The sequence below is a fragment of the Eumetopias jubatus genome, unplaced genomic scaffold, assembly GCF_037043125.1.
Source record: "Eumetopias jubatus isolate StellerSeaLion01/CBP00866 unplaced genomic scaffold, mEumJub1_p1.0 scaffold_1, whole genome shotgun sequence".
NCBI classification, from domain to species: Eukaryota; Metazoa; Chordata; class Mammalia; order Carnivora; family Otariidae; genus Eumetopias; species Eumetopias jubatus.
The window spans coordinates 145274847-145286898 of NW_028274807.1; the positions used below are offsets into that span (position 1 = coordinate 145274847).

Here is a 12052-nt window from a genome sequence, read left to right on the forward strand (position 1 = left end):
AAACAGTGTTTATGCAGCACCTAATGTGTTAATCAGGCTTGGGAGGCCTGGAAATGGGGGAGGAATATGGAGGAAGCTCTGTGTATAAACATTCAAAGGGCAGGTATGGAAAGTGAGCAAAACTTATATTGGACTTCCTTTCCTGCCCCAGGGAAGGGATGACTTTTCTGCTCTAACAAGCTGTTTTTGGTTTAAGAATTTCCTCCCTCATCTTCAGGAATAATCTTCCTCTTCTGAACTGGTGAATCTTAATGTACCAGTGAGATCACTTACTCTTTAGGTCGCATCGCCCAAGTCAGCCTTATTACTATTTCTGCTTTTATAAAATGTCTCTTTCACAAGTCAGGATCAAAGAACAAAACACAGGACACAGCAAGTTCAAGAGCGTGGCCTCCTCCGGTACTCCTCAAAGTCAGGCCAAGGGCTGGCAATTTTTCCTGTGAACTAGGGAATGGGTGATGACAGTCTGATGACAGCAGGACAAACAGGAGATGTCTTTTTCCTCTAGAACCTTCTAGAATGTCTGTCAGATGATTGCCTCCATCCAGCTTGGCTGTGAACCAGGTAGATTCAATCAGACAAGAAGAGTTTTTTTCCCAAATAAAGGAAGCAAAGCCAACAAGTCCTCAGTTTTGTCTTTGATGATGTTATTTGACCCAAATACCTTCTCTGAGGTTATATAGTCTGAAAATATCTATTAAAGATCCCTCAAAATACTGAGAAATACCCCAAATGATATATTGCACAGACTGTTTGCTGAATGAAGGAAGTGTTAAAGAACAGTGTTTCCCATGTGAAGCAGAAGCCCAGGGCTTCCTCTTGACTTCAGTGGGAGACTTCTAGCAGTGGGCACTGCTGTTCCACACAGCTTCTGGGGGAAAGTCAACTGGCCCCCAGCTGGACCTCCACAAACTAACGCCCTTCTCAGCAGACTTTCTTTTGCTAGACTTTGTATGTGGTATACGGCAGACTGTTTAAGCTGTTTGAAAAAATATAGTCTCATTGGGCAACGAAAGAACTAATAACTCACTATTATTTTCCAAGCTCATCCAGGGCATCCTGCAAGGCAGGGACATCATCCATCCTGCTGACTCTCAGAGGTTTCACCTGGATGAATGCATTCTCCAGTCCTGCTGCCTCTGGGCAGGAGACTAAAACTGGTGAAGGCTGATGGAGATACACGGCAGGAACCAAGTCAGGGACTATAGACGACTCTGGAGTCTTGTGAAAGGCTGCCTTGTTCAGAGGTTTCAACAGATAGAGCTGATGCTGAGTGACGTTTGTTATTCTAACAGAATGAAAAGACACTCCAGGAGAAGTGGGACGGACGGCAGGGAGAAAAAAAATTTAAAGATCAACACTTTCATTAATGGATCTTCCCCCATCCCAAGCTTTTTGCTTGCTCTCCTTAAGCACCTTGAGTTGCAACCCCTCCCCAGCCTTGAAGGGCCAACTGGAAAGGTGCCTCCTTACTGCTTAGTAGTTAATGTGCACTGAACACTTGCTACATGACAGACATTGCGCTAATAGCTTCACGGCCTTATTCTATTCATTTTCACATTGCCGTGTAATAAGATAGAGAAAATGGTCTTAAAAACCTGGCAGTTGAATCCCTCTTATAAAAGAGACCGTCTTTTGAAAAGCAACTACGTGAGGTGCTTGGTGAGGGTAGCAGACCACAGACCGAAGACCACACTCATCAGCCAACATCTCATTCAGCATCACTCCAACCCCCTCCTCCCACGTTGTCCACACTGGCGATAGAGAACTATAAAGCCCATCTCCCACACTCTTTGGAGCTGGGGATCCATGTGGGACCTGGGCTCCATCAAAAAGAAAACTTGGAAGAAGGAAGGGAAGTCCATGAGGTCATACCCCTGCATGGGGAAATGGCGGCAGAGGAGTGTTGTTCTCTGTGGCTGGCAGGGGCAGTGGTGGCTTCTGTCTCACGGCAGGGCAGCATGATCCTGGAGGCCAGGATGCAGCATTTCCCTTGGCAGTTCAGTTCTCAGACATTGTAGTTGTGGGCATTGCTCCTAGAAGTCCAGTTCAGAGTCTGCCCCTCCATCATCCCAGTGTATCTATGAGTCACCTAATATCCCTTAATAAATCCCATTCTGGGGGCACCTGGGTGGCTCAGTCGGTTAAGCATCTGCCTTAGGCTGAGGTCAGGATCCCAGGGTCCTGGGATCGAGCCCTGAGTCCAGCTCCCTGCTCCACGTGGAGTCTGCTTCTTCCTTTCCCTCTGCCTGCCACTCCCCTGCTTGTGCTCTCTCTCTCTGTCAAATCAATAAATAAAATCTTAAAAATCAATCAATCAATCCCATTCTACCTAAGCCAACCAGAGTGGATTTCATAGTCTGCAACTAAGAACCTTTCTTTTTTTTAAGTTTTTATTTTAATTCCAGTTAGTTAACATACAGTGTGATAGTAGTTTCAGGTTACAATATAGTGATTCAACACTTCCATACAACACCCGGTGCTCATCACAAGTGCCCTCCTGAATCCCCAGCACCTATATCACCTTCGCCCTCCCCCCTCCCCTCTGGTAATCATCAGTTTGTTCTCTATAATTAAGAATCTGTTACTAAGAATCCTTCTAGCATAGGACAGAAGTTGAGACCTCCAGGCCCTGGGTGCTAACCGGTGCTGAGCCTTCAGAGAGGAGCAGTGACTCCCTTGCATAAGGCAAAGAGAAGATATTACTTCTTAGGAGAAGTCGAAGGCAGTGGGGGAGGAAGAGAGGAAAAGGGAGAGGGGAGGGGAGGGGAGGGGAGGAGTAGCAGGTGAGCTGACTGCACACAGGGCAAGGGAAGAAAAGCCAAGAGAGGCCCCCTGGTGGTTGCAGTCCAAGAGCATCTACTTCGGATATTGTTTGCCATGCAGTGTGTGGCATGTCCTCTTTTTTTTTTAAAGATTGATTTATTTATTCTAGATAGAAAGAGAGAGTATCACCAAGTGCAGGTAGGGGCAGAGGGAAATGGAGAGAGAAACTTTAGCAGACTCAGCACTGAGCACGGAGTCCCTCTATTGCAGGACCCAGAGAGATCATGACCTGAGCCAACAACAAGAGTCAGACGCTCAGTGGACTGTGCCACCCAGGCGCCCTGGCACGTCCTAACTCTTAGTGCTACTTCTTCAGTAAAGCCTATTCCTCTGTTACGCTTACAAATGCTTTATGTGAGGTTTTATGAGGAAAACCGGTGAAGGGGCGAAGCTCCTACTTTGGACTGATTCATGAGGATGCAAATCCTTCAGTCACATAACGAGTCAGTGTTCATGGTCAGATCTGTCTGATTTCAAAGCCTAAACTCCAACCGGTGCCTTCTGACAACTCTACTCATAATTAGCTGCCAGATCAGCCACCAAGCCAAATTAAGTACCAGGAAAGAGCACGTGGTGGACACCAAGCTGGCAAGTGATGCGCAAAAAGAGGAAAAGCCCTTGGGCTGGGGAGTCCCAACAGGAAGCTCCCTTAACCTCCCCGTGGGCATTGAGGAGTTGGAGATGCTCTCTGAGCTGGTTTCCCTGGCCTTCGTGCACACTCTGATGTGGCTCTCTGATCTCCCAACTCATGGTCTCTTGTTCCTCAGGTGTGGGGTCCCTCCTGGTTCTTTCAGAATCTACCAGCAACATTATGGCCCCAGTCACACCCTTAGCAGGGTTCTTTGCTCCCTAGAGCCCTTTGAAGGCAGCTTCTTAATCTTTTGTGAACTTAAAGGATGGGAAAGGGGAGAAAGTACCTTTCTGTCCTTTTCTAATACCCTATCTTTGTGGATTGACTCATTTCTAACCGTGATGGAAGCTTTACACCCTAACTGGATAAAGCAAAAAGAAAAAAAGGAGAGGAGGAAATTGGTTCATGCTTCTGTAAAGCTCAGGACTTTTAGCTTCAAGTCTGGCGCAGGTGGTCCTTCACTCTCCTACTTTCTTCCATTTCTTTCCTCATCTCTTTACTCCATTCTTTTATTCTCCAGTAGCGTCCCCCCAAGGTACCAATTGCCATCTCCAGGCTTGCACCCTTAATGACCCCAGAGGAAAGAGTCCCGGGAGATACAGCACAAGTCCTGGAAATGAGGCTCAGCGCCCACTTCTGAACCAAATCCTATGGTCAAGGAGTAGACTGTTATGATTTGTTCATATCCCACCCTTGGCACTCACGACAAGGCCAACAGACTTGAACCACATGACCTGAGGTACCAGAAGGACATTTTTCCATAAGAACTCCAAGGAGCATATTCAGAGAGAGAGTAGATCATAGGTGGGCTAAAACAAGAAATGCCCACTGTTCTGCCGTTACCGCCTTCTCCACACCCAGTCTTCTCTTCTCCCTTACCACATATTCTGTTTAAAGCATTGCTTCTGTGTCCTGTTGGAGTCTTTCTAAACACTCGCAGCCTTTTTCAGCAGAACGCTCTAGGCCATGGCTCTGCTGGGGACCAGCCAGGGATTGCTGGCCAGACCTACCCAGCCCTGCCTCATTTTTATCCCCAGTGTTCAGCACAGTGCCTGGCACAGATACAGCATTTGGACAGTGTCTATGGTAGGGAAGTGGAGAGGGCAGCAAGCTCTTTTGCATAGATGGGGTGGACCCAGAACAACCTCACAGTGTTGTCCCTGAGACCGCCAGGGGAAAGGCCCCCAGATTCGTCTGACAGAACCATCTGTGTGGGGATTTCACTTGGCTCTGCTTCTTTCAAGTTGCTGAAATTCCTCACCATAACACATGCCAAAAGATTTCCAAATCATCCCTGCTTCCTCATAAAATACATCCCTCAGCTGAAAAAGGAGTCCAGAGCCAGGATCTGTGGTAGGTGGAGAGAGAAGTCGGAGTGGGTTCTGTTTGAGAGTCAGGTAGAAATGAAAGGTGGAAAGAAGTCCCAGGTGATGATGCTCTCCCCCTACTTGCTGAGGCTTTTGGTGTTTCCATGGAGAGAGAGGAGGGTGGGGGAAGCACCAGTTATTTTCAGCATATGTGTTCCCTGCCACTATGCATAGCATAGTATGAATTTATAATACTTTACTAGGAAGACTCTCAAATGAAAATGTCCACCCTACAGTGGCTATTTGAACAGTCAGGGCTATAAAAATGACCATTCCTGTCCTGCTCCCCCCCCCCCGCATCTATAATATCGCACTTTGAGCCCCTCTTCTCCAAATGCCTCATTAATTTGGTGAAAATACAAAGCTGTAGTTAGATGATAACTGAGGCCTTATTCCTCCTTATAGATAAGCTGTTCCCATACAAATCTCCAACAGTTCTTTCCAAGGGTCTTTTCAGGTCCTTACTTAGAAGGAGCCTTTGGTGAAGGGAGCCACCAGGGAAGCCCTTTGCTCTGAGCTATTAGTGCTGTCTTTACAGTTGGGCAGGGGCTCTTCAAGACTCAACCCAAGTTTCTGGAGGACTGAGCAGCCCCCATTCATGAAATGCCAATTTAGTGCCATTGGCAGCCCCTCTGAGTATGCAGTGTGACACTAAGGGACGACTGCTCTCAATGGAGTAACCACGATGACCTCAAAGTGTCTGAGAATCTACCGTAAAGCAGACAATCTCCAACAAGCAGACCCAGAAGAGTTCCATCCCCACTGCCCCTACACCTCTATCTCAGCGTCCTCCTCTGAAGATGAAAAGCAGACTCGACTGTCTTCAAGAGTCTTGAGTGTTAACAGCCGCATTCTGAGTCTTACCTCCCCTGCTTCCTCTACCCAGAAGAGTACAAAGGAAGACACTTATTTACAGACACTGAAGCAACCCTCTTTAGTCTCAGAGATGATTTGCCTACCCTCTCATTCCCTGTTAAGTGGTTACTCTGGGGCGCTGCAGGGAAACATCTATGCTCCTCTCCCCACTTTTGTTCTTTGGCTTTAGAGATCCCCACCCACACTTCTGCTCCCTGTCTCTACCCATCTCTTCCTTGGGAATCTGATGGGTCAGAACCTGACATTTACTGAGACATTGCATTTAGTGAAATGCATTCCCATGAACCCTTTTCTGCTGCAGGTAACAACAGCTTGTAGTGAGTAGGCATACGCACATATGTGAGAACACGTTTCCAGGATAAATTCCTAGCAGGGGGATTTGAGTCAAGAGGTAAGTGCACTTAAATTTTTAAATTTTGATAGCTATTTTCTGAATTGTCCTCCAAAAAGGCTGAACTTCATGGTAGAGGGTGTTAGTAATCTACCCAGTATTCATTATTCCCTTACTCTCTTAATAACAAAGAGCTTCATTTCTGCAACTCCCTTGCAGATAGGGGTGGCCAATAAGATGTAAGCAAAAGTTCTGAGTAAGACCTCTAGGAAATTTCCTTTTGCTTCCAGTCCTTCCTCCACTTCCTACGTGGGTCTCTGTTGTATGGCAAGAGCTGTAGCGGCCTTCTTGTGACCTGGAGGATGAAAGCCATGCACTAAGGAGAGAGTGGCAAGAAGGCCACATAAGTGAACCTGGGTCCCTGAAAGTCCCCTTAGAGCTTTCAAACAGCTCTGGGCTATTTCTCAGACATGAGCAAACAAAATCCTAGTTGATTATCTAAGCTGCCGCAGGCAGCCCTCTGATGCTAACAGCCCAACACAATCCTTGATTCACACTGTTTTCACATTCTTGCCTATAGTGTCTGATAGCATCTTTCCCCTCATATTCTCACCAGCACTACATGTTACAAAGTATCTTATGGGTTTTTTAAAAAAAGATTTTATTTATTTATTTGACACAGAGAGAGACCCTGCGAGAGAGGGAACACAAGCAGGGGGAGTGGGAGAGGGAGAAGCAGGATTCCCGCCGAGCAGGGAGCCCGATGCGGGGCTCGATCCCAGGACCCCAGGACCATGACCTGAGCCCAAGGCAGACGCTTAACTGAGCCACACAGGTGCCCCGTATCTTATGTTTTTTAGCACTTATTTTTTATTGAAGTATAACTGACATACAGCATGTGTATAACATGATTCGATATTTATATATATTGTGAAATAATCACAATAAGCCTAGTTATTATCCATCACTATGCATAGCTACAGAATTTTTTTCTTGTGATGAGAACTTTTAAGATCTGCTCTTACCAACTTTCAATATGGAATACAGTATTATTAACCATAGTCACCATGCTGTACATTACATCCCTGTGACTTACTTATTTTGTAACCGGAAGTTTGTACCTTTTGACTCCCTTCACCCATTTTGCCTACTCCCTACTCCTCGCCTCTGGCAATCTATTTGAGTAAGAGAACCACCAAAGACAGACAAGCAAGTGACGCAGGACAGTCCTGTAGGGTGTGGGGAGGCCAGTTCACAGTGTTCTCAGTCATGTATGTATTTCCCAGGTATGTGTACTAAATGCACTATTTTTTCGATGTAACTTGAGCATTTGCCACTAACGGATGTGTCTTACTTCTCTCTCACATTTAGAATAAAATCATCTTTGACAAGCCTGCAGAGGCAGGACAAGCCAAGTAACAGTCACTGGCAGGAGAAAAGGAAAAGGGCAGTGTTGGGGGTGAGGAGATAAGGAATGGGGTGATTTTGAATTACGCAAATTTTACATTCTTCCTCCAAAACTTAAGGTTTGTTAAAGGCAATGCAATCATTTAAGCTTCAGTTTCAGGAAATCAATGTGTCTTTTATAACTATCCTTTTCCCCAGGTAGCATTTAATTATCTCTACAAGCCAATGCACAGTGGGGAGCCTTAAGAAAGCCCTGATTACACCTCCTGCTCAAGCTGGCCGTGAGTGCTCACCGTGGGAGGCAAAATGGAGTATCCCCAGGGCAAGCAGACTTGGTAAGCTCAAATGCTGGCAAAACTACCTATCATGCCAACAGTGAGATGGGCAGATATAATCTTGACTTAAAAACATACAATAAAGAAGTCTTTCAGAAATTAAATTTTCTTAAAAATAATTATTAAGTTTTGGAAAGCATATTTTTAAAGCCCTTCAAAACTTCCTTCTGTCGCCGTATCCGGAGAAAAGCAGCCCTGGATTAATGGCTGGCCAGAAGGGCTCTCATTCTCTGCCTCTTCTCTCAATTCAGCTCTTCTGGGCCTTGCCTCAATTTCTGGTCTGGGCACGGATGCCATTGAGATGACCTGGCTTCCTGTTTCTCCATCTGCTTTGAGTCTGAGGATTCCTTTTAAAGATGTTAATAAATGCATAGGTTTCAAACTGAGTAGAGTTGTACCAGGTTTCTGGAGGGCCACCCTGAATGAGGACAGCAGAAGCCCAGGTTAGACGAGGACGGGGGTGAAGAGAATAAACATACCAGGAGTTTACACAACTTGAGGAAAGAGAGGGAGCAGAAGGGGTGAAAGTGGTCTGGGAGAGAACAGAGAGGCTGGCATGGAGTCACCTCAAGCTGGGTTTCATCTTCCTCCTCCATTTGCTAGCTACATGGCCTTGGACAAGATATTTAATGACTCTTAGCCTCAATTTTCTCATCAATAAACTAGGAACAAATATAATCTACTATATAAGGTTGTAGTGAGGATTAAATGGGATCATTTCCATCTAAAGCCAAGCACATAGTAGATCCTGAATAGATGGTATATCTAATTATTGTGGTAGCCAGCCTCCAAGATGGTCTTCAAAGAGCCATGTTTCTTGGTATTCACACCCTTACATAGTCCCCTCCCACACTGATTGCTCATCTATGTGAGCAACAGACTAGTACAGAAGAGACAGTGTGTCACTTCTGAACCTAGGTCACAAAAGGTATTCTTCTGCCTTGGTCTTTCAGATCACTTGCTGGGTGGGGTGGGGGGAGGGTTGTAAACAAACCACTTTGCCCACGAGGACACTCAAGAGGCTACACAGAAAAGCACACATGGGGAGAGATTGACTTTCCAGCCACGTGAGCTAGCTCCCTTGGAAGCAGATCCTCCTGTCTCAGTCAGCTTTCAGGAACTTTAAGAGCCCCTGAGGTAGAACCAATCAGCTAAGTCACTTCCAAATTCTGGACCTAAAGGAATGGTGAGATCCAATAAATGATTACTGTTGTTCTAAACCACTAAATTTTGGGGGTGATTTGTTATGCAGCAGTAGATAACTATTGTAAGAAGTTATTAGTTATCTAATGCTACTATGTAACCACATTCTAAAACTTAGTGGTTTGAAAATAACAAAAATCATTTATTACTTATTGTGGTTTCTGTAGGTCAAAAATTTAAACAAGACACATCGGAAACAGCTTATCTCTGCTCTATGATGTCTGGGGTATCAACTGAGGTGGCTTGAAGGCTGGAGGCTGGAATCACCTTAGGGATCATTCACTCACACCTGGCAACTGCTACTGGTTGTCAGCTGAAGGCCTAGCTGGGGCTGTTGGCTGGTACACCCATTGTTATGGAATGAACTGTGTTCCCCCCAAATTCATATATTGAAGGCTTAAACTCCAGTACCTAAGAATGTGACTGTATCAGAAGACAGGGCCTTTAAGAAGTAACTAACTTAAAGTGAGGTCATTAGGCTGGGCCCTAATGCAATCTAATCTGGTCCTTCTAAGAAGAGGAAGAGATACCAGAAATGCACGTGCACAGAGAAAAGGCCATGTGAGGACACAGTGAGAAGGCAGCTATCTGCAAGCCAAAGAGAGAGGCCTCAGAGAGAAATGTAACCTGCCATTACCTTGATCTTGGACTTCCAGCCTCTAGAACCGTGAGAAAATTAATTTCTGTTGTTTAAGCCACTCAGTCTGTGGTATTTTATTATGGTGGCTCCGACAAACTAATATGCCCATGCACTCCTTTCCATGTGGCCTGGGCTTCCTCACAATAGTGGCTATGTTCCAAAGTCAACTACACACACCCACACACCCACACACAGAAAGAGAGGGAGAGAGGTGTAGAAGATGTATCTTTATGACCTAGTTCCAGAAGTCATATAGCATCATTTCTGATATATTCTATTTATTAGAAGTGAGTCATTAAGTTATGCCACTGAGTTACTAAGTTTTCGAGGGAAGGGAAATCTGACTCCACCTTTTTAAAGGACAGGAAAATAATTTTGAGATATATTTAAAACCATTACCGTCATCATGATGTTCATCATATAGATTTTAAGATGCCGGCAGGCCAGCCAGGTGGAGCTATGCCCCAAGCAACTTGATTGGGAATGTGCATCTAGAACTCAGGACTAGAGATATGGATCTGGGAGTCAACCACATAGAGCAAAAGAAAGGGAATGTGACCCCGGAAAAAGGGAGAGGTTTCAGCCTTGAGGCCTAACCCAGCTTGGTGCTGCATAAATGCTTGATTTATTGAAAGTACTGGGCAAGACCTCAAAAAGCCAGCTACCCAGCTCACCTTGAGTGTTTACTACAAAGGAAAGTACTTTTTTTCCAGTCTACTAAAGCTTCCTAACAACAAATAAAACACTACCTAACGCTCCACAGCCAGAATAGTTCTTAAGACCATGATGGGCTCATAAAATGAGACATCACTGTCTGAACACTGGGTCCCAGGGGACCCATAAGCCATGTCCTTTGGGATCTTAACCAGAAGACTCTGCTTTGACCAGAACCCAAGCCCCCTCCCCCTCTCCAGTAACGGGCTGCTCTCCGGGGTGCTTGGTGCCTCTCCCCATCAGCTGACCATCACTGGCTCTTGTAGAGAACCATAAACTCCACAAAGGAGCTTTTAAAAACTAAAAACAATTTAAACTTCCAAAAGAATCCATGTTCACTAAAGGGAAGAACTATGCACAAGGTAGTGGAGGTGGCACAGGCCTGGCGCCCAGAGTGCCCCCGGGGCAGGGAACTCACGTGAGGTGTACAGGTGTCTTTGGCTTTGGGGGATGACCACACCGGCCGTGCACACCGGCAGGTCCGGCAGGCAGAGCCCGCTTCAGACAGGATGAGGGGCGCTTCCGAGACCCAGCAGAGGTTCCAGGCACGCGGCGCGGTGCATTCTCTCAGCTGGGACTTCCTTGTTTAAGGAGATGGCCCTGACGAAGCAGTCCTTACACCTCAAGTGTCCCAGGCGCCTGAAGGACAGCCCGCAGATACCAGCCACCCAGCCACGCGCCAGATACAAGCAGCGCACCGAGAGCGCATGCGCCCTCCACTGGAAGTCCGCCTGAGCGGAAGCTCATGCAACTTGACGGCCTGGGAGCTCGGGGCATTCCTGTGCTGAGTCCACCCATGTGTGTTTTCCAGCAGGCTTCCGCTGCTGCCCCTGCGGCCCATCATGGATGTGCTGCAGTGCAGCCAGAAGGACCTGGACGCAGCAGTGTAAGCCACACAAAGTGAGAAGCTGTCGCTGAGAAAGCAGGCGTGAGGCGCTCCACGTGAAAAACCTGGAGAAGGGAAGACCATAGCTTTAGGGGGATCCCGTATCAGATGATGGAAGAGGCTCAGAAATAGAAGAAACTTGAAAGAAAAGGACCAACTGACTGCAAACCTGAACACCACCTCTTCAAACGGTTTGAGAAATAGAAGTGATTGAAGAGTATCACCCAAATGAAGAATCGCTGAAGGAGAGTGTTGAGAATTACATGGTAAGACTTGAAAAGGAAGGCCAGAGGTACCAAACATTGAAGGCCCATGCAGAAGAGAAGTGAAAGCTGGCAAATGAAATTGCCCAGGACTGGAGCAGAGCCCAGGCAGAGGCCTTGGTCTCCTAGGTGAGCCCAAGAAAGGAACATTGTGCATCTACTCGCTGGAGAAGACTATTGAGCAAAAGACCAAGAGAAATGATGAACTGACTGAATCTGTGAGGACCTCATTTTCAAGATGGAGAAGATAGGACTCTGAGGCCCCTGCCAAAGCCCATTCTGCCTCCTGTCTTTGTCTGTCTGGCTCTGTCTGTGGAAGCTTTCTCTTAACCTCAACTTGTTTTTAAACTAGATTGATTTAAAAGGAAGACTAAGGTTTGCCTTAAGTTGAAAGAAAGAAATAAAGAAAGAAAGAAAGAAAGAAAGAAAGAAAGAAAGAAAGAAAGAAAGAAAGAAAGAAAGAAAGAGGAAGATGGCAGAGTAGCTGGATCCTGAGCTCACCTTGTCCCATAAACACACCAATATAACAGCCTCATCAGTGCAACTAACCCAGAAAACAACCTGAACACTGAC

General features: G+C 46.2%; 1 pseudogene; it reads left to right on the top strand.

The window, feature by feature from the left end:
• LOC148165073 (transforming acidic coiled-coil-containing protein 3-like) overlaps positions 1 to 11738 on the top strand; it is a 31718-nt pseudogene extending 19980 nt beyond the window's left edge.
• The last annotated feature ends 314 nt before the right edge of the window (positions 11739 to 12052 follow it).